This window comes from Pogona vitticeps, chromosome 4 (genome assembly GCF_051106095.1).
Source record: "Pogona vitticeps strain Pit_001003342236 chromosome 4, PviZW2.1, whole genome shotgun sequence".
Classification (NCBI taxonomy): Eukaryota; Metazoa; Chordata; class Lepidosauria; order Squamata; family Agamidae; genus Pogona; species Pogona vitticeps.
The window spans coordinates 42264278-42284812 of record NC_135786.1 but is presented as its reverse complement, the minus strand read 5'-3'; the positions used below and the strand labels follow the sequence as shown (position 1 = coordinate 42284812).

Here is a 20535-nt window from a genome sequence, read left to right as displayed (position 1 = left end):
AAAACTCAACAGTGGCCAGAGGATTGGAAAAGATCAGTCTACATCCCAATCCCAAAGAAAGGCAGTGCCAAAGAATGCTCCAACTACCGTACAATTGCACTCATTTCACACGCTAGCAAGGTTATGCTCAAAATCCTACAAGGTAGGCTTCAGCAGTATGTGGACCGAGAACTCCCAGAAGTACAAGCTGGATTCCGAAGAGGCAGAGGAACTCGAGACCAAATTGCTAACTTGCGCTGGATTATGGAGAAAGCCAGAGAGTTCCAGAAAAATATCTACTTCTGCTTCATTGACTATGCGAAAGCCTTTGACTGTGTGGACCACAGCAAACTATGGCAAGTTCTTAAAGAAATGGGAGTGCCTGACCACTTTATCTGTCTCCTGAGAAACCTATATGTGGGACAGGAAGCAACAGTTAGAACTGGTCATGGAACAACTGAGTGGTTCAAAATTGGGAAAGGAGTACGGCAAGGCTGTATATTGTCCCCCAGCTTATTTAACTTATATGCAGAATACATCATGCGGAAGGCTGGACTGGAAGAAACCCAAGCCGGAATTAAGATTGCCGGAAGAAATATCAACAACCTCCGATATGCAGATGATACCACTCTGATGGCAGAAAGTGAGGAGGAATTAAAGAACCTTGTAATGAGAGTGAAAGAGGAGAGTGCAAAAAACGGTCTGAAACTCAACATCAAAAAAACTAAGATCATGGCCACTGGTCCCATCACCTCCTGGGAAATAGAAGGGGAAGATATGGAGGCAGTGTCAAATTTTATCTTCCTGGGCTCCATGATCACTGCAGATGGAGACAGCAGCCCTGAAATTAAAAGGCGCCTTCTTCTTGGGAGGAAAGCAATGACAAATCTGGACAGCATCTTGAAAAGCAGAGACATCACCTTGCCAACAAAAGTCCGAATAGTCAAAGCTATGGTTTTTCCTGTCGTGATGTATGGAAGTGAGAGCTGGACCATAAAGAAAGCAGACCGCCGAAGAATTGATGCCTTTGAATTGTGGTGCTGGAGGAGGCTCTTGAGAATCCCCTGGACTGCAAGGAGAACAAACCTATCCATTCTGAAGGAAATCAATCCTGGGTGCTCACTGGAAGGACAGATCCTGAAGCTGAGGCTCCAGTACTTTGGCCATCTAATGAGAAGAAAAGACTCCCTGGAAAAGACCCTGATGTTGGGAAAGTGTGATGGCAAGAGGAGAAGGGGACGACCGAGGATGAGATGGCTGGACAGTGTCTGCGAAGCAACCAACATGAACCTGACACAACTCCGGGAGGCAGCAGAAGACAGGAGGGCCTGGCGTGCTCTGGTCCATGGGGTCACGAAGAGTCGGACACGACTAAACGACTAAACACACACACACAGCAAGAAAATAAAGGGAAAAAAGAGTATTCCAGAATGCAAATGTCCATCTTAACAGTGACACAAGTCTTTCCTTTTGGCCTTCAGCTCTGTGAAATGCCTGGCAGAAGAGCTCTATGAAGATATACGGTATGTGTGCCAAGACATAAGTCTGAGCCCTTTCTAATGCCTCAGTGGGTGGAGTGTCCAGAGAAAATCTTGGTCTTTATTGGAAGGTTCAGCTGTCACTTGACTTCTCTTTTGGCATCAGCAGCTCAATCTGCTCTTACTGTATTACATCCAAATTCTTCTGTCTTTTTTTTTTTCAAATCACTGACCATCTTTTGAACCTTTTGAATGCCAAATGGGTATATTGGATGAGAAATCTCTAAAATGAATCTGTACACTATTTCATTAATATCATGTGGAATCCATTGTGAGGACAGAACCGGGCATGAAGCCATCTCCACTCAAGTGCTGTCCATCCAGAAAACTTTGGAGGAGAAAGCCCAGGAAGGAGGACAGGAGATGAACCTGTTAGTTAGGGATAGGATGAGAGAGGACCCTATGGCCAGAGGGGGAGTAGAGAAACCCCTGATGGAAAAGGAAGTGGTCACAGAGATGACAAGACAGATAAAGCAGGCAAGAATAGGGAACAACTAGATTGGCCAAGACAAAGAAGTAGGAAAGAAGCAAGAGGATAAAAAGTGACAAGAGGGGTCAGAAGTAGGGAAAGCAGAGATAAGAAAGAAAGAACAAGTGCTCCTGCCAGTTGGGGAATAGAAATAGATGGTAAATTCATGGATGAATAAGTGGCTCATGGTATCTCAAGAGGAAGCTGAGAAAAGGAGACCAAGGACGACTGTAGAAAACCCTCCTACGGGGGTGGAGGGAAGAAGGCCCAAAAGTGGGGTCGGAAGATTAGAGAGGAGAGAGCTGCAGTAGAAAGAGAGAAAAAGGAAAGGGCTCAATGGATCTATATGCATGAGATGGAAAGACTCTGAAACCCGGACCATGGGAGACCCCAAACTTGTGAGAAAGATTGCCAGGTTACAGCTGTGCACCCAGAGGCGAGATGCCTATGCAGCCAGTGCAAGGCGGCCACTGGAAGACATGGGACTTATGGACACATTGCGACTTCAGGTTTGAACATCTTCGCTGTTCAAGATACGAATCCCTTCTGCACTCTGTTGGGTGCAGAAGAATAGCTGAACATTAAGATTGAGGTTAACAGGTATTTGGACGTTCCTGAAATAAATGCTGAAAGTCTGAAAGCAAAACCTGAGTGTGTGTGTGGCTAGCCCTGAGAGGACAGAAATAATGAACATTGAAGGTGAACCCTCACATCCATGAACACTGAAAGACAATGCAGGTTCCATCCTTTCAGCTTATTTTCTCAAGGTGATGATGCTGACCTTGTCAGGGAAGTAGTTTGTGTGACTCGGCACATAACAGTTTTTCTTCCCCACAGTGGGTGGGTGTCCCTTCTCTTTCAAGCTGCCCTGCCAGTTTTGATGTAGAGAGGCTGGGATATAAAGACCCTTGAGGATGCCCAAGTCTTGGCAGCCCCTCTGCCATAGGAGAGAGGGACTGCTCACTCATCAGGTGACATGCCTCAAAGGAAAGTGTCTAGTTGCACTCAAGGGGGCTTGCCAGTATGGCAGCACATCCATGTGTTTCCTTTAGTTTGTTGTATCATGTTCAATTTGTGTCAGCCATCCATATAACAGCATTTCTAAGGCACCAGTGACTTTCTGTCTTCATCAGGGCTGCAATAATGGAAACTCACTGAAACTTCAGCAGGTCCAAAACTGACAGGTGGCACAATGAGATATGAAGGATCTTTTGTGATGCTGCTCTGCTTGGGGTAAACAGTGGCTTCTTGATCTTCCCAGTAGTCACTCTGGAATCACAATCAGTCTGTTTTTACACATTTGTCTGAAGACAATGCACATGCCTGATTTTGAAGCTGTTTCACTCACATTGTAACGGCTGTTTTCATTTGTCTGTTTTCTAGCAAAATACTGTACGTACATATGGCTTGCAGACACTGAAAGATGCTTCATTTGAAAGCAGAGGCTATTCTAAAAGGCATCCCATGCCACATTTCAGGGAGGCTAGGGAGAATTATAAGGGGATTAGAAAGATCTCTGTGCAAGCCTACACTTCTGTAATCAGAGGCAAGCTGCATTGAGTTCAACCCAAATTTCCCTCAAGTAAACGTGCTGAGGAATCAGTGAAACATTTCATGAAACTGTTTCTCCTTGAGTGATTGTGTCAGTTTCATAAATTTTTGATTGCATTGAGCTTCACACCCATTCTAACAGATTGCTTCTGAAAGAGATGTTACATTGTCTACAACTGAGAGCTACCCTGTTCTTCTGCTTTGATGCCAAACAACATGTGATGGTTCTGTCTCTTATTCTTTTTTTTTTTTTTTATAAACAAGCTGCAAGGTTGCTGAAACTGGGAACAAGGGGGACAGGCTGTTGAACCCTTTACCCTTCTTGCCATGTATCCACCCACGATAAACATTTCCCATCTGCTTTCCCATCTCTGACTGAAAAGATAAGGAGAGATATCTAGTTGAGGTTGTTTTTGAGTAGGAAGTGATTGGAGAAAGACATTTTGAGCAGATCTTTCAGGTTTCAATGGAATACACAAAGCAACTCTGCAACTTTAAGATTTCACCAAACAACATGGCTGATCATGTTGGCAGGTAAATGTGGGAGTTCAAAAACATACTTTGACCAAATTCTGGATCCCAGTGCTCATATAAATGCTTTTAATGTAAAGCCCAGTTAACCCAATGGAAATCTCAGAAGGAGAAATCATAGATCTGCCTTCAGTATAGATAACAATCTAAACATATATCAATGTAAGAGATTTTTTTAAAAAAATCAAATGGTAAAGCATGATATCTGAAAACATTGAATTAATATTTTGTTAATGAAAACACATGAATAAGTTAAAAAATTAGCGTTTCAATAATTGTGCATGAGAAAGTGAATTAGAGCTATAAATGCATGGCCTTTTGGCATTCTTATCTGTGGAAAGAGAAACTAGGAAAACAATTTCACTGAATTTCTCCAGAAGAAGGAAATAGTCTTCAACAGTTTCCTATTACCAATAGCAGTGGCTGTGGTACAACTATATACTTTCCTCCAATCCCAATGAGATTTTTCTTCTTTTCAACCTGACCCCAATCCATGCCCAAACTGGACCTTTTTGGTCCAGCTGCAGGGCTTCAACTTTTGGGGGCTGGACTGGAGTGATTCCTTGGCAGATGGAAGGGTAGCTCTTGGAAAGATTGCCCCCATGAAAGCAACCCTTTCGAGTGCAATCAGACATGCACATTTGAAGCCCTCTAATTGCACCTTCAGTTCCATTGGCAGCCATGCAACCGTTTTCTGATCTCCACAGTGCTCTCTGTCTAGTGTTATTTCAGGACCTGGTGGTGGTGGTGAGGCACTCCAACCCAAAATAGCACACACTTATTTTGTATTACCTTCCACAGTTTCAGAGTTCACAAGAACTCAGCAGCCCCTGTTAAAGCATTTGCATGTCTTGTGATGAAAAAAGTAATGCATTTAAAATGAATACGTTAATTTTGACATTATTTCTAAGCTCTGTATATATAGAGAAGACATTTTTAGTTGGGGAAAAATGGCAGCTAGCCAAACTAGTGACAGGATGATGACACCATTAAGTGAGTCTATGTGTAATGGAGATGAAAGGAAAGAATTGGTACAAGTGTGCCATTTTCCAAAGTAATCCTGTGTCATTAGAAAACATGCCGTTTTAGCTTCACTGTGAGTTGACCCATTCAATTTCTTACCTTCTGATAGCATCAATCATTATGTTTCCCCTTCCCTTTGTACACTATATGGGTTGATGTATTAAAATAATAGGTCTTCTATGTCCAGCCATAAATGGGTGAACAGAGCAAAAACCATGAATAGCGTCCTACATATTGCCCATGCTAACATGGACTGTCTCTCTGTGGTCTCAAACCCAGGTTTTCTCTTGTTTTTACAAGGCTCTCCTGGGCAATTCGAAAACATAAACACAAAAACAGCAGTGTAATATCAGACACAGACCGTTTTCTTCCTGTCAGCTCTGCATATCGTTTGCTAGTTTATTGACATCCAAGGATTAAGCAGGGAGGACTGCCAGAGTTATTATTTATTTATTCTCAAGCTTGCTCAAATCTTTAATCAAAAGTACAACAGCATTTCAGGAAGAAGAAATATAGGCTTCCCAAAATTGTTTATATTTAGGATTTTGGGGTTTCTTTTTGGGGGGAGGGGCAGGTTGGTAGTGTGTGTGTGTGTGTGTGTGTGTGTGTGTGTGTGTGTGTGTGTGTGTCTGTGTATTTTTTATTCAGTTTTTTTTTTAAAAAACTGGACTGTCCCAAGGTCTAATCTATCCATATCTCATTTTATCCTGACAACAATCTGGTGAGATAAGCTAGGCTGAAACTGATTGATATCTTGTTTTCTCGGACAGAGACATTAATGTTTGTGTGCGGAAATGTATAGGCACATGACATTATGAATACGTAGTCATGGCTGCAGGAGCAGGGTGTTCATGAGCCATAGTAGGCATTGAAGGACTGGCAAAAAGTGCTGAGGAGCCACATAAAACCACAGTGCCTCCCTGTGCAGTTCAGATATTTATTTATATATATCTATATATTTTTAAACATTTACAGCCTGCAGTCTATCACAGGGCCTGGCTATATAGCTCAGTGGTTTAGGTATCTGGCTGTGGAGCCAGAGGTTGGGAGACGGATCCTCTCCTGCGCCTCCTAGGAGTACAGCCAGGGCAAGCTGCGCACTCTCGGGGTGCCCTCAGAAGAAAGGAATGGTAAACCACTTCTGAGTATTCTCTACCTGGAAGGTCTGCTCTAGAATGACTGAAACAGTGTGGTTATGCCAGCCCAAGGAAATGGATTCTTTACCAACAGGTCCAGGCCCCTCAGAATGAATCAGTGCAACACCTTGAAGGAGGTAAATACATAGAAATTGGTTCTTTGGTCATAGAAATACATGCAGGAGTAGAATCTTCACAGAAGTAAGCAAGTATGAGGACTGAACCTTTGGACAGATATGTATTCACAGAAACTGGGCCTTCACAGAATTAAAGAGACATTTGTTCCTTCATTCCCTATAACAGGGCACATATACCTTACTTGACTGAACAGTGAGAAGGTTCAAAGGCAGCCCTGCATTTAGGCTGACTTTGGTTTTCTTTGGATAAAAGTCTTATGGCATTTGCATCATATTGGCTCTGCCAACAAATGAACAACTGTAACATCAATTGAGGGATACAGTTACTTTCATAGGGCAGATTCCTAATTTCTGATGAACCAGCGAGTTCCTGCTGATTACTGGGAGATTTTAAAAAGGCACTGGACTTAGACATCTTGCTCTGATCTGGAAGAATGCTTCATAGGTAACAGCAAACAGAGCATCCTTTAATCCACATCAGTCACATCTTGACATGTTTTAATATTGGTTTCATCCAAGAAATCCTGACTAGAATTGTGGGGATAAGGAAAGAAAAATCTTTCCCCACCCCCCACTGAATCTCCTCATTTAACAGTGATACTAATAGAGGTGTTAACTTTCCCTCATTCCAGCAATCAAGATAATGAGAGGGGAGGGTTTGCCTTAAATCAGTGGTTTTCAAGCTTTGGTCTTACAGATTTTTTTGGTCTTCCAGAAGCTCCACCTGACATGGCCAATGGTGAGGAATTCTAGATGATGAGGTCAGAAACATCCAGCTGGCCACAGGATGAGAATTACTGCTTTACTCTACTGCATCCTCACCCTAACAGTCAGACATGTGGAAGCACCCCCAAATCACCAACCCCTACTCTGTACATGAATAGAGGCCCTACAGATCTGAACCAACCCATCCAGTGCTTTTTAAGAGACATTCAATCTCCTCTACCCAGAATGTGACACCTGGCCCTTTCTGGTTCTTTCTTAAACAAACAAACAAAAAACCACAAAAAACCACACACACTCTGAAAATAAGTGGAGAAGACAAATGTAGTGCTTCCCATTTATGGATATGATAAACCTTAACACCATGGTCGGAATTCTGGCAGGTAGTTGATGGTATTCTGGCAGGTAGTTGAGGCTCCAGTACTTTGGCCATCTCATGAGAAGAAAAGAGTCCTTGGAAAAAACCTTGATGTTAGGAAGGTGTGATGGCAAGAGGAGAAGGGGACGACCGAGGATGAGATGGCTGGACAGTGTCTGCGAAGCAACCAACATGAACCTGACACAACTCCGGGAGGCAGTAGAAGACAGGAGGGCCTGGCGTGCTCTGGTCCATGGGGTCACGAAGAGTCGGACACGACTAAACGACTAAACACACACAGTTGATGGTATTGCATACCTGCAACAAGAAGTGAAAATCCCGAAGACAGAAAAATATGTACAAAAATGTCAGGGGAAGAATAGGAAGGATTAATCCTAATGCCCTACCCAATCAAAGCCCATAGAGCACTCATCTTTGCACATTCATCCAAGTGAAAGTGGGGGAAAGGGAGCAAAGAGAAATAAATTGAAAAGACTTCCAGAACCCAAATGGGCTATCTAACAGCAATGCACATCTTTTACTTCACCCTGAAGCTACATGAAATAGCTGGTGCAGAGGCTGTAGAATAATATATAGTGCACAATTATCTCATGTGAGCCCTCCATCGTGCCTCTATGATTGTAGAGGGAAGATCTTGGTCTTCACATTGGGGTTGAGGGTTTACTCACCTTCTCTTTAGTCCCGGGAATTCAGTGTAACAATGCAGTGTGTTGACTTCAGTTCCCCCCCCCCCTTTTCAATACAAATTGCAGACCTTCTTTTTAGCTCTATGACTGCCAAATAGAAGAAATAGGATCTGTTCCATTTTGGAGGTAAACAGCAGCTCTCTGTTCCACCTCACAGTTGCCCTAAAATCAAATATGTCTGGTTTTGTTTGTTTTATCTGTCTACTTGTCAAGTGCTACACTGGGAAGGTGATAGCTGTCTTCAGGAAGATGAACAAGTTCTGGTCCTCACCAGCCATATCACTGAAGGTTACGTTCTGTCCGTTTGCTTCTATTGTGATCCTGAAAGCCTTTTATGCCAGTGAGACTTGGAAGGAGTTAGCATATATCAACAAGAGGCTCAACATCTTTCAGCAAAGGTGTCTCCTCTGAATGTTAAAGATCTGATATTTCAGTCACATTACCAACAAGGAGGTGCTCCAAACGAGTGGCTCATGTAAACTTCTACATTGTAGAAGACTCCAACTGGCTGTCCATATTTTTCATATGAACAAGGCATGAAGGTAGCAATGAGTTGGACTACCCTGGCACCTCAAATAACTTGGCGAAGAGCATTGATACAAAACCTGAAGGCACTACATACCACATGAGAGGACACCGAAACACTCATGCTGGAGAAACCTTGCCGCCTGATGTGCTACATGGTGTGGAAGTGGATCATCATTTGCCTACCACACACTTGCTGAGTAGCAATTCTGATCACTGGGCAGATGAATTGGGGAGTTCAAGCACTATCACTAGAGCAGGCCAAGGAGTGTCCTTGTATGCCTTACTTGATAACTGGTGGGAGATCTTGATGCTTCTGTTTCATAAATGTAACACATATTGATAGGTTGTAGTGTTTTATTTTACATTTAGACTGCACAAGAATTAAGGTCAGCAATTTCCTGGAATCAAAATGTTAAAGAATGCTCTGTATCAGCACACATTTTTTATTTTTTAAAATTTCCCCATTGCGATGATTTGCAAATGTTTTCTGAAAAATAGGATCATTATCTTTGGAGCAGCAATGCACTTTCTGACAGCAGACATATTTTTGAAGATGAGAGAAGAACAGTCCTTGAGTAGTCTTTAAACCAACACAAGAATTAATGAACCCTCTAGATCACTGAAACACACCAATGGATACTTTGAAATAGGGTCTTTGGTGCAGTGCATTAATTGACTACCTTACTTTGGTGTGCAATGAGCAATATAGTAATTTATAATTAGTTTAATACAGTGCAGCTCAGCAAATAGGTTGATGCACCCTGGACAATTAATCAAGAGAAGTTACAGCCCTTAATGGGTTTTAACATTTTCCTGTCCCCTGTAATTGGGAGGGGCAAAATTTATTGTGATTCTTTTTATGGGGCAATTTGATTCTAACCGCACATCTTCATTTTGTACTTCTTCCCCTCTCATGCATCCTGCATATAGGAGGCTGTTGCAAAATAGAATGGCTGAAATGTACCTCTGGTGACCTCATTTGCTGCTCTTTGCAAACAGAGTGCTGGTTTGCTTGACCTTTGGCACCGATTATTGCCTCCAGTATTAGCTTCTTGCTCCAAAATGTTTCAAGAGGCTACCTTGCCAGACCTCTCTCTCTCTCTTTCTTCCTCTCCTCAACTCAGATGCTGATTTTGCATCTAACCAACCTGTTGCATTTCGTAGGGAACTGGAGTTACATCAGAGTGGTTGTGGGATCACCTTTCTCTTTCACTAAGGGCCAGTAAAAGACTAGCTGAGATAACAGTGAAAAAGTACACAACTTTAACAATTTCTGCTACTTCCCTCTCTTAAGCAGAAGTTGTCCAGAAGCTCAGTTTTAAGGGAGGGACCACAGATAAGTAGTCAAGTATATAGATTGCATGCTAAAGGTGTCAGATTCCATTCCAGATATTTCCAGGTAAAGGACTCCTAAGATCAATACTAGGAAAACCCAGTGTGAGCTACGTCTAGTCAAAGCAATCTATAGGGATGTGTCATTAGACCTACAAATTTAACACTAGGGAGATCAGAAGTGGACCAAGTCTTGAAGTAGGCAGTAGGAAGCAGTGCAAGGGTGATGATCAGAGAAAGAGATCTGAGAGAAGAGATAGAAGGATCACAGGGATTATCAATAGGAATGCTCTATGACCAAGGTGTAATGTGAGAATTTTTTCAAAGGGAATTAAAGCAAACCAATCATCAGGATAGGAGGCAAATGTTGAGAGGCATCTAAGGGGAGGACAGAGGACAGCAACACAGAGAAATAGAGATGTAGATAAATGTTTATCAAAGCTTGCAGATTCTTGAGACTTCAGTCTGATTGAACTTATGGCTTCAGGATGATTTTTTTCCTGTGCTCTGACCACATTTTAAACTTTGCAATGTGAAGCCAAAGACAAACTGCAATGGGTGGAAAAAGGCACTCCAACCTAAAGAGCATAAAGAATTTGAGCAGCTTTAAATGTTGAAAGTAGAGATGGTTTGTCAGTTCATGCCCATCTCTAGTTGAAAGCATTCAATGTACCAGTGTAAGTAATGCCATAGGTTTGGCCAGTAGTCCATATAGAAGAGAGTGTGAGAGAGCAAAAGAGTAAATTGTTCTCTCTGTGTGTGCACACACATGTTTGTGTATAGAAAATTCCTGCCTATGCCAGCAAGTAACCATAAGGGAAAGGAATCCACAGGCTTGAAAATATTCCAACCCCTCTTCAGGATGAAGTCACCAGTGTACCCTGGGTCTATACAGTACTGACATGTGTCTATAACATTAGTCAATATCCAATTCCTAGTGCCATGTAGAGCAGACCCATTGATTAAAGGAGGTAAATTTCCACAAACATCTATGTGACAAATTCACATCCTGTTTCCTGATGGTAAAAACAGAATGATAAAAAAGCAAAGGTGTAACTAGAAGTTTTGGCACCCAAGGCAATCTATGCTAGTTCCTCCAGAAAAAGGTGAAAAATATGTTGCCCCCCCCCCACAAAAGAGATAAAGTTTATTGTTTTTGTTTGTTTGTTTTTAAGGAAAAGTGAATACAGACAGAAGATTTTTATTTCCCCCCCTAACATTCATCAATAGATTCACCTCTATGTTTTGTTGTTGTTTAGTCGTTAAGTCTGAATCTTCATGACCCCATGGACCAGCGCACGCCAGGCCCTCCTATCTTCCACTGCCTCCCGGAGTTGGGTCAAATTCATGTTGGCAGCTTCTGTGACCTTGTCCAACCACCTCATCCTCTGTTGTCCCCTTCTGCTCTTCACACTTTCCCAATATCAGGGTCTTTTCCAGGGAGTCTCCTCTTCTCATGAGATGGCCAAAAGTATTGGAGCCTCAGCTTCAGGATCTGGCTTTCCAGTGAGCACTCAGGCTTGATTTCCTTTAGAATGGATAGGTTTGTTCTCCTTGCAGTCCAGGGGACTCTCAAGAGTCTCCTCCAGCACCACAATTCAAAAGAATCAATTCTTCGGCGGTCAGCTTTCTTTATGGTCCAGCTCTCACTTCCGTATATCACTACAGGAAAAATCATAGCTTTGACTATTGGGACTTTTGTTGGCAAGGTGATGTCTCTGCTTTTTAAGATGCTGTCTAGGTTTGTCATTGCTTTCCTCCCAAGAAGCAGGCGTCTTGTAATTTTGTCGCTGCAGTCACCATCTGCAGTGATCATGGAGCCCAAGAAAGTAAAATCTGTCACTGCCTCCATATCTTCCCCTTCTATTTCCCAGGAGGTGATGGGACCAGTGGCCATGATCTTAGTTTTTTTAATGTGAAGCTTCAGACTATTTTTGCGTTCTCCTCTTTCACCCTCATTAGAGTCCAAATTGTTCCACCCTTATTATAGCCCATTTAAAAAAGGAAATATTTAACGATTTGCGGGTCTTTCAGGACATGCGAAATCTGCTGTCTGCCTAACGGTAGGGCCACTACGAAGGCGGAATCTCCCCTGCCCACGCGTGTGCAAGACGCTCCTTGGAGAAAGTACCTCTTCCCCCCCCCCCCAGCTGCAGCGCGGCGGCAGGTGGGTGTAGTCCCCTCCCCGAACTCTGGGGGTCGCTGCGGGCCTTCCGTGCGCCGGGCTCTGTGTCTGCCCAGCCGCCCCACCCCCACCCCCGCGGGAAGACGGCGCGCGGCTCAGGTTGGCGGCGCACCGAGCAAAGGCAGCCGGATGCTGTGCCGCGCGGAGTCTCCTGCAAAGTCTGCGCGCGTGTGCCGAGGGGCAGCGGGACGACGGCGAAGGAGGAGGCGGAGGAGACGAAGGAGGGGGAGAAGTACCAGCACCACCAGCAGCAGCAGCAACAGAAGCCGGGCAGCCCTGCCGGAGGGACGAGGAGGGGCGATGCCAGCCGGCCCCTGGCGCTAGAGCCGAGGGGCCCCGGGCACGTGGCGTCGCTGCTGCTGCTGCTGCCGCCGCCTCCCCACCGCGGCGGACGGATCCGGAGAGGCGAACGGAGGGACGGACGGACGGCCCGTCCGCTCGGGGCTCAGTACGCCGGGAGAGGGGAAGGAGGAGATGAGGATCAGCAGCCGCATGGCCTGTCGCAAGGACGCGCCGGCGGAGCAGCGGTGAAGGGGCACCAACAGGTAAGGAAGCGGCCAGGCGTGGGGAGCGGGAGAACGCGGACGATCGTCGTGGCCCCGGAGAGACGGTGCGCTCCGAGGGTCGGTCTGGCAGGCAGAGGCGCCCGACGCGGCTGGCAAAGTTTGCCCTTGATCCTCCCGGCGAAGGGAGCCGCCTCCCTTTCTTCTCCCGCAAGTTTGCGGATGGCGATCTTCGACGGCCCTTCGGCCGCTGTGCGCCGAATTGGGAGAACGCCGCCGGTCCTTTCATTAGCGGCGGCCGGCCGGCTGGGCGGCTCGCTCGGTGCCCGTGTCCTCCGAGCCGAGCCGCGGGGTCAAGTCACGGCGAGAAGGCCGGGCAGAGGGGCGGCGTGACCTTTACTCCCCGCGTTAGGGGAAGAAGGCTCGCTCGCTGGCTGGCTGGCTGGGCGCGAAACTTCCCCGGGCTCGTTCTAGGAATCGGGTCTTCGGAGAACTTCGGTCTCCCCCCCTCCCCTCTCGGTGTTTATTCGCTAATGGGGACCGAGAGGTGTTGGCGCTCGGTGCGGCGCCGAGAGAAAGGAGCCCGACCGAGGCGGCGATTGCCGCCGACGTTCAGATCACCAGGCATTTTGTTCCCGCGGCTCGAGCGTTGCTTCGATGTACCGGAAGAAGCGCGCGGCCGCGGCCCCCGGGGCTTTGCCGGCGTGTGAAACAGGCCAAGTCCCTTTGGGCGGGGAGGGGGCCGGGGTGGGCCCGTAGAAGACGGCGGGGCGTTTGGGCCGCGCGCTGCACCGTGGCGGCGGCGTATCGAATAAGGCGCAAAGTTGTTGTTTTTGTTTGGTTTGAAATGGAAAAAAAAACCCGCCGAACTCTCCAAGGCAACGAAGTCTCCGGACCCAACGCGGACGAGAAGAGAACCGCCACAGCCGGTGCGGCGACGGGGGAAGGAGCGGTCGCTCGGAGCCGCTGTTCCCTCAGCGCCGCTCTTCGCTCGGCCCACGAGCCGTGCGAGGAAGTAGAAGGCGAGGTTGAGAGGGGAACCACTGTGGGGGCCGTGGAGCGCCTTCCGAGTGGGGGCTGGCCCCCTAGAGACACACACACACACACACACACACACACAGAGAGAGAGAGAGAGAGAGAGAGAGAGAGAGGCGCGCGTAGGACCCTTCACAGGTCAGTTTCACACAGCGTCTTCTGTTCTCTTGGGAAGCTTCTTCCCCCTGCAGAGAGAATGACCCTTCAGCTTCTTTAAATGCAGCCACCGTGAGACTGAGTGAGGGCTTGCCAGGCACCGGCTCGTCGTTGAAGCCTCGGTGGTACCAGAAGGGGTGGGGCAGGGCAAGCTGGAGGCTTTGCAACCGCGAATTTAGGGCAGCTGAGGGTAGGCGGCAAGACCTTCCTTCAGCTGTGCATCTCCTGGCAGAGAGGTGTCCCCCCCCCCCCCGTTTGAACCCCTGCCCATTTCTTCTTCTGCAAGGGACAACAGGATCTCTGTGGCCTCGTGGGCAGTTGAGTGAGAAGTGTGATGTCATGGCTGGGAGAGAGGCAGGGAGCTGTTCCAGAAGCAGTGGCTGTAGCCGGATTACATGGAGCACTCTCTCTCACCTGGCAAAGAGACCTGCCTGTTTGTACTGGTGTCTGGTCTAGATGGAAAGCACCAGCTGTGACTATCCTCTTGTGTAAGACACTGAAACCCAGTTTCTTGCCAATTAAGGCGGCGCTGTATTTGGCCTTTGTTTCTCAAACATTAATTAAACACCCCCATTTATTAGATTCTACCTAAATGCTATTTACTACGAATTTTTTAGTGATCTTTTTTGTCTGTTTTATTGTGCATATCACCTTGAAAAGTTTTTGTTATAGGACCACATGGACACCATACATACATACATGCACACCCATATAAAGTGCATTTAACCTTCATTGATTCTTATCTGGCTCTGTTTTGGTTTGGGCACATTTGTGAATCTATGGTGTGGGAGACCCCAGTGGGATCCGTGCATGCTGCTGTAATTGTTCTAAAGAAGAAACATAGGTTAGCTCATGAAAATGTTAGCTGTATTGAAGTCTGAGTGTCCATTCATACTACTTTGCTTTGATTAACATTTACACTCTGATGTCCATCATCCAAGTGCAGGCTTTTTTGAGAACAATGTGGGAGCGAGCACATGTCACCTGTGTTGGGAATGTCTGTTTAGGTGCACTTTCAGTTTACACGGTTGTCCAATGCCAGCCATACTATTATCGAGGTAGCCAGTGTGAGGTATAATGAAAGGGCAGCAAACTGTTAGTTAATTCATTTGGTGTTACTGTATTTTTATCGCAATGCAGGGTTTGGGTTTTGTTTACCCAAGTACCTCCTTTTCGGTCCTCCAAACACTGGTCATTTAAGCTGCTAAAAACTTGTGTCATTTGAAAAAAAAAGGGATGCTGCCTGACAAACTCTTCATTTGGCTGGGTGTCTTCATGGAGTTCCTGGGCAATATGTCTCAGTACAGTTCTGTTGGTTAGCCCAGCCAACACAGTTCTTGCCATAACTTAAATTGCAGTGGGATTTTCCCCTCTTCCTCTGCCTAGTTTGATAGGTGGATAAGAATCCTGAGTCATACCTGAGGCCAGAGGTCCAGGGTGTTTCTGAAATCAGTGCTATGCAGGTCTGCTATATGCAGCTGTTGTGCTGTGATGAGCACAGAGGTTGGCAGAGCATGGTTGATCTATTTTCTTTTTCACATGTGATTCCTAACATGTAAGGCATAGGTTCTGCCTTTTTGCTTCATGGGCTAAGCAGTGTCAACATGCCAAAAAGATTTAACAGTGGCTAACAAATAAACTTTATTTGCAAATCTAAATGTATTTTCAGATGTTTTCATTATATGCAGAAGTCTGTGCTCAGGGTGCTTTCTTATGTGGCTGCAGGAATATTGTGTAATTCTGTGTACATTTGCATGTATAAAACTGCAGAGTGTATTTTAGATATCATCTTGGGAGTTTTGGCAAAAGTTTCGACATTACATGCTAGAATAAACAATGTTGTTTTTTCTGAGCAAATAATGCTGACCCTTCTACTGGGTAAATGGGTATTATTGTGGGGTCTTGGATTTAGCTAGCAGTTTTTCTAGAGGAAAATTACTGTAGATGATTTGAAGCCTACTAATCTTCTATAACTTTTCAGCTTTTCCCACCAAGGGTACCAGCTCAACCTTCATGCCATCTTACTCAAATTTTTAGAACAATGCATCTTGGCTGTCTTACATATCAGGTGGTCTATGAAAACAAATACCTCACAACTGTCCAGATAGTTACCATTCTTGGTTTTAAAGAGATTAAGAAATCTTAAATTGCCAACACAGCTGGCTTGCTAATCTGTTATGCAACTTTGAACAAAATCCCTTCTTCATAATGTCTAAAATCTACGGCCTCTCGCACCAAGCTGAAACAAGGATGTTATGAGGTCACCAGCTGCCCATGAGCCAGATGATGTACATATTTTCAGCTGCCAGTGACTGACTGAATGCAGTATGTCTGGATTGGAATGGAAGCATTTCAGCATTAGTTCCAAAATGTTGCATAGCTGATTGTTACGTGAGAAAACCGTGAAGCTGTTTGCCACAGAGTGTGAGCAGCCATGGAATGATAAGATATGAAATAATGCTGGTGTTAATGATTTGTTGTAATTCTACATTTAGCATTATTAAAGAGGTTATAAGAAGTAGAAGTTAAATAAATTTTGTAGTTGAAATAGAGGAAAACGATGTTGTTTTTTTATAACAGCAATATCATCTGAAGTATTTGACTTTTTCTGACTACTGTTGTTTGTTTCTTGAAGAGTCAAGCATCTGAGTCATGTCAGCATAGCAGGGCCTTTTACACAGCCAGAACTCCACCCCCCCCCAAGCAGGATTCCTAATGATGTACAAATAGTCTATGCATAAAGACTATTTTGCACTTCAGATTTAGTTCTCTGCACGTGAGAGCTTAAACAGAAGTGTCATGGCTAGCTTGCCCCTTTTGTGTATGGTGGTGGTCCCCCACCTTTTCCAAACTGCAGGCTGGTTGGGGGAGCGGGGTCTGTGTGCGGGGGTACTACCCACGCTTGCGGGTGGGCGGGGCATGTTCATGCATGTGCGGTTGGGTGGGGCGCTCTCTCACGCATGTGCGGGTGGGCAAGGCACCTGTGCATGCAGGTGGATGTGCCAGGTGTGTGTGTGTGTGTGTGTGTGTGGGGAGAGCGCATGTGGGGGGGCAGGAGATCTGTCCCTCTGGCCCAGTCCTGCCAAGGCCATGGACCGGCACCAGGCCGTGGACCGGGGGTTGGGGACCCCTGGTGTATGGTTTAAATTGAACATCTAAATAGGGTTCCTGTCTTACTTTAGCTCTGAGAATTTGGTGCCATAGTTTTTTTGCTGGACCTTGCCGCTCTGACCTTGGGAAGAGCCCTGGTTGGTTATCTGCTTATAAGAAAGCATATAGATAGGTAGGTAACCTGTTGTCTTCAGTGTGCTTTAGACTACTTCTCCCATGATACCTGGTAGCTGCTGGCTGAGGCTTACAATATACCAATGCAGGCATCAGGTTGCTTACCTTAGCAAAAGATTGTTTATCTGAATAAAAGTGGGGAAAGGAGCTTTAATTCCGCTGCAGCTCAAGTCAGTCTTTTGTCTTGTATTTTACTATGTTCACTTTCAAGTTCAGCCACATGTGCATTTTATTGCATTCTATTTAATTTATTTATTATATTTATGTTTCCCTTCAGTGAGCTCCAGACAACATGCATCGTCCCACACTTGGTTTTATTCTCATAAGAATTCTCTGAGGGTGATGAGTCAGAGAGAGAGGGAGAGAGAGAGAGAGAGAGAGAGAGAGAGAGAGAGAGAGAGAGAGAGAGAGAGAGAGAGAGAGAGAGAGAGAGAGATTATCTAAGTGTTCCCAATCCTACTCCCAGCACTCTAATAACCACTACATCACAATGTCTGGTCTGCTGGTGAAGCTGTGCATGGCTTTCAGGAGACTACAGGTCCTCCCCCCGCATTGGTTATCTGTGGGTCAAAACAGATGAGACAGGTAGATTTCCTGCTTTACAGATTAATTGTATACACATGGAAGCTAGGAAGAATGTGTTTCTGCACCTCTTAATTACATATGTTTTACCCCTCAGTTACATGAAATGAGTGCTCCTGGCCTTCTTAATTCTTCCAAGTAAGGGCAGTTCCTATCTGGCAAATACAGTTGTCAGATTCTGGAGCTTCCTGGGCTGGTTGGCCCCTCTTCTTCCATCATGAATGGTCTTGTAGTTAATTCAGCCGGTGAGGTTCTTTCCCCACTGTTGTCTTGCTGGAATCTCAGTCCACCTCTTTTGTCTGTATTTTCCATTGAGCAGGTGGGCTTCTTCTGGTTACCTAGGTGTATGTTACAATGAACCTATAATTTGATGGACTCCTTTGTTTGCTTCCTAAGGAGCATGGGAGGCTTTCCAAATTTGAATGGTTTCTTTGTCCTGATGTGTGTCAAACCATTTACCTAAATAGGGTTATGAGGGCACATGAATATATGTAATCAAGGTGACCAAAGAGCTGAATCTGTTTCCATATAATGAAACTTTGCAGTCTGTTCAACGTATGAAGAAAAATGAACAAGACAAAACATAATAAATATGTACAAGTTTAGCATGGTGCAGACAAAACTGTTTGAGAGTGGTTTTTCTTTCACATTGTACAGTGGTGCCCCGTATAGCGAGGTTAATCCGTTCCGGATTAACCTTCGCTATACGAAATCTTCGCTAAGCGGGAAGTAAAAAGCCATTGGAACGCATTAAACTTCATTTAATGCGTTCCAAATTGGCCCTAAACTTCCCACTTAGAGATGTTTCCTGGCCCCGGGCAGCCATTTTCGTGCCCTCCCCTTGCTTGCCAAGGGCGCGAAAACGCCGCGCGGGGCCATTTCGGGTTGCCCGCGGCCGTTTTGAAGCCGCAAAACAGCTGTTTTGCGGCTTCAAAACGGACCCGAAATGCCCCCCCGCGGCGTTTTCGCGCCCTTGGCAAGCGAGGGGAGGGCGCGAAAACACCGCGCGGGGCCATTTCGGGTTGCCCGCGGCCGTTTTGAAGCCGCAAAACAGCTGTTTTGCGGCTTCAAAACGGCCGCGGGCAACCCGAAATGGCCCCGCGCGGCGTTTTCGCGCCCTTGGCAAGCAAGGGGAGGGCACGAAAACGCCGCGCGGGGCCATTTCGGGTCGTCCACGGCAGTTTTGGAGCCGCAAAACAGCTGTTTTGCGGCTTCAAAACGGACCCGAAATGGCCCCGCGCCGCGTTTTCGCGCCCTCCCCTCGCTTGCCGAGGGCGCGAAAACACAGCGCGGGGCCATTTCGGGTCCTCCGGCGCCCATTCTGGAGCCGCCGATCAGCTGATCGGTGGCTCCAAAATGGCCGCCGCCGCCGCCCCAATCGTCGCAAAACGAGGTGCGGCGATTGGGTGCTCCGTATAGCGATCCCGGAAAAGGGGATCGCTATACGGATTCGTCGTTGTACGGTGCGCTCGCTAAGCGAGGCACCACTGTATTGGCCAGTGATCGTGAGGATCATCCATTGAAGCTGAATGGTAGGAGGTGCAGGCCAGATAAAAGGAAATACTTAATATTATGTACAGTTTACATTGTGAGACTCCCTACTGCAAGAGTTAGTGATGGCCACTGTGGGGGAATGCCCAAGTCATGCTTGTCTGTCATATGGATCTCTAGGGCAGGAGCCTATGGCAGGAAAGGAGGAGCGGAGTCAAGAGGACAGCTGGAAACTGAAGGGAGTTAGAAAGGAGTTTTTGAAGTGTCAAGACATTGCGTAACAACACTGCCTAACGACCAGTTATTTCCAGTGGGATAATGAATTTTACGAACAGACACATGGAGTGGCCATGGGGAGCCCCCTCAGCTTTGTTATAGCAAACTTCTACATGGAGCATTTCGAAAAACTGACCCTGGCTTTGGCACTCTTTGCACCCACAGTCTGGTTCTGATATGTGGATGACACCTTTGCAATTTGGAGCCACGGTGAATTAAAATTGGAAGAATTTCTCAACCATCTCAACAGCATCCACCCAAATATACAGTTCACCATGGAAAAAGAAATAGAGGGCCAACTCCCGTTCTTAGATGTCATGGTCATACGCAAAACTGACCTCCAATTGGGACATAAGGTCTACAGAAAACCCACCCACTCAGACCTACACAAAAACTCCAACCACCACCCACAACAGAAAAGAGGAATAATCAAAACACTGGTAGACCAGGCAAATCGGAACTGTGAAGCTCAATTTCTCAGCACCGAACTCCACCATCTGAATTGGGCCCTACAGGCGAATGGCTATTCCAAGAATGAAATTGAAAGAGCCATCAAACCAAGAAAACAACACTAAACTGAAGAGAAAAAAACAGCCATCCAGAAATAAGGTATTTCTGCCATACATCAAAGGGGTCACAGACTGCATGGGGAAACTTTTGAAAAAACACAACCTACAAACAGTATTCAGACCCACCACAAAAATATAACAAATGTTATGGTCAGCAAAGGATGAAAGGGACCGCCTCACCACTGCAGGAGTATACTGGATACCTTGCAGTTGTGCACAGGTATATATCGGGACCACAAAACGCAGCATTCACACCAGAATCAAAGAACATGAGAGACACTGCAGATTAAAACAACCAGAAAAATCAGCAGTAGCTGAACATGCCCTAAAACAAGCGGGACATGAAATTCTATTTCAAAATACTGAAGTACTGGACAACACCAGCAATCTGCATGTTAGACTGCACAGGGAAGCCATAGAAATCCATAAACAAAACTTCAA

The 20535-nt window shown here is 45.8% G+C and overlaps 1 protein-coding gene across 3 annotated transcripts in view; it reads left to right on the top strand.

Moving 5' to 3' along the window:
* Positions 1-12271: 12271 nt before the first annotated feature.
* The window catches only part of TAFA3 (TAFA chemokine like family member 3), a 125230-nt gene continuing 116966 nt past the window's right edge, over positions 12272-20535 (top strand). Inside the window, exon 1 of one of the 3 annotated variants that reach the window (XM_020780599.3) lies at positions 12272-12742. The gene's annotated coding sequence lies outside the window, so the exon portion shown is untranslated. Of the gene's footprint in view, positions 12743-13277; positions 13874-20535 lie in introns of those variants that run through there. The other 2 variants (XM_020780598.3, XM_078393370.1) reach the window with 2 other exon arrangements.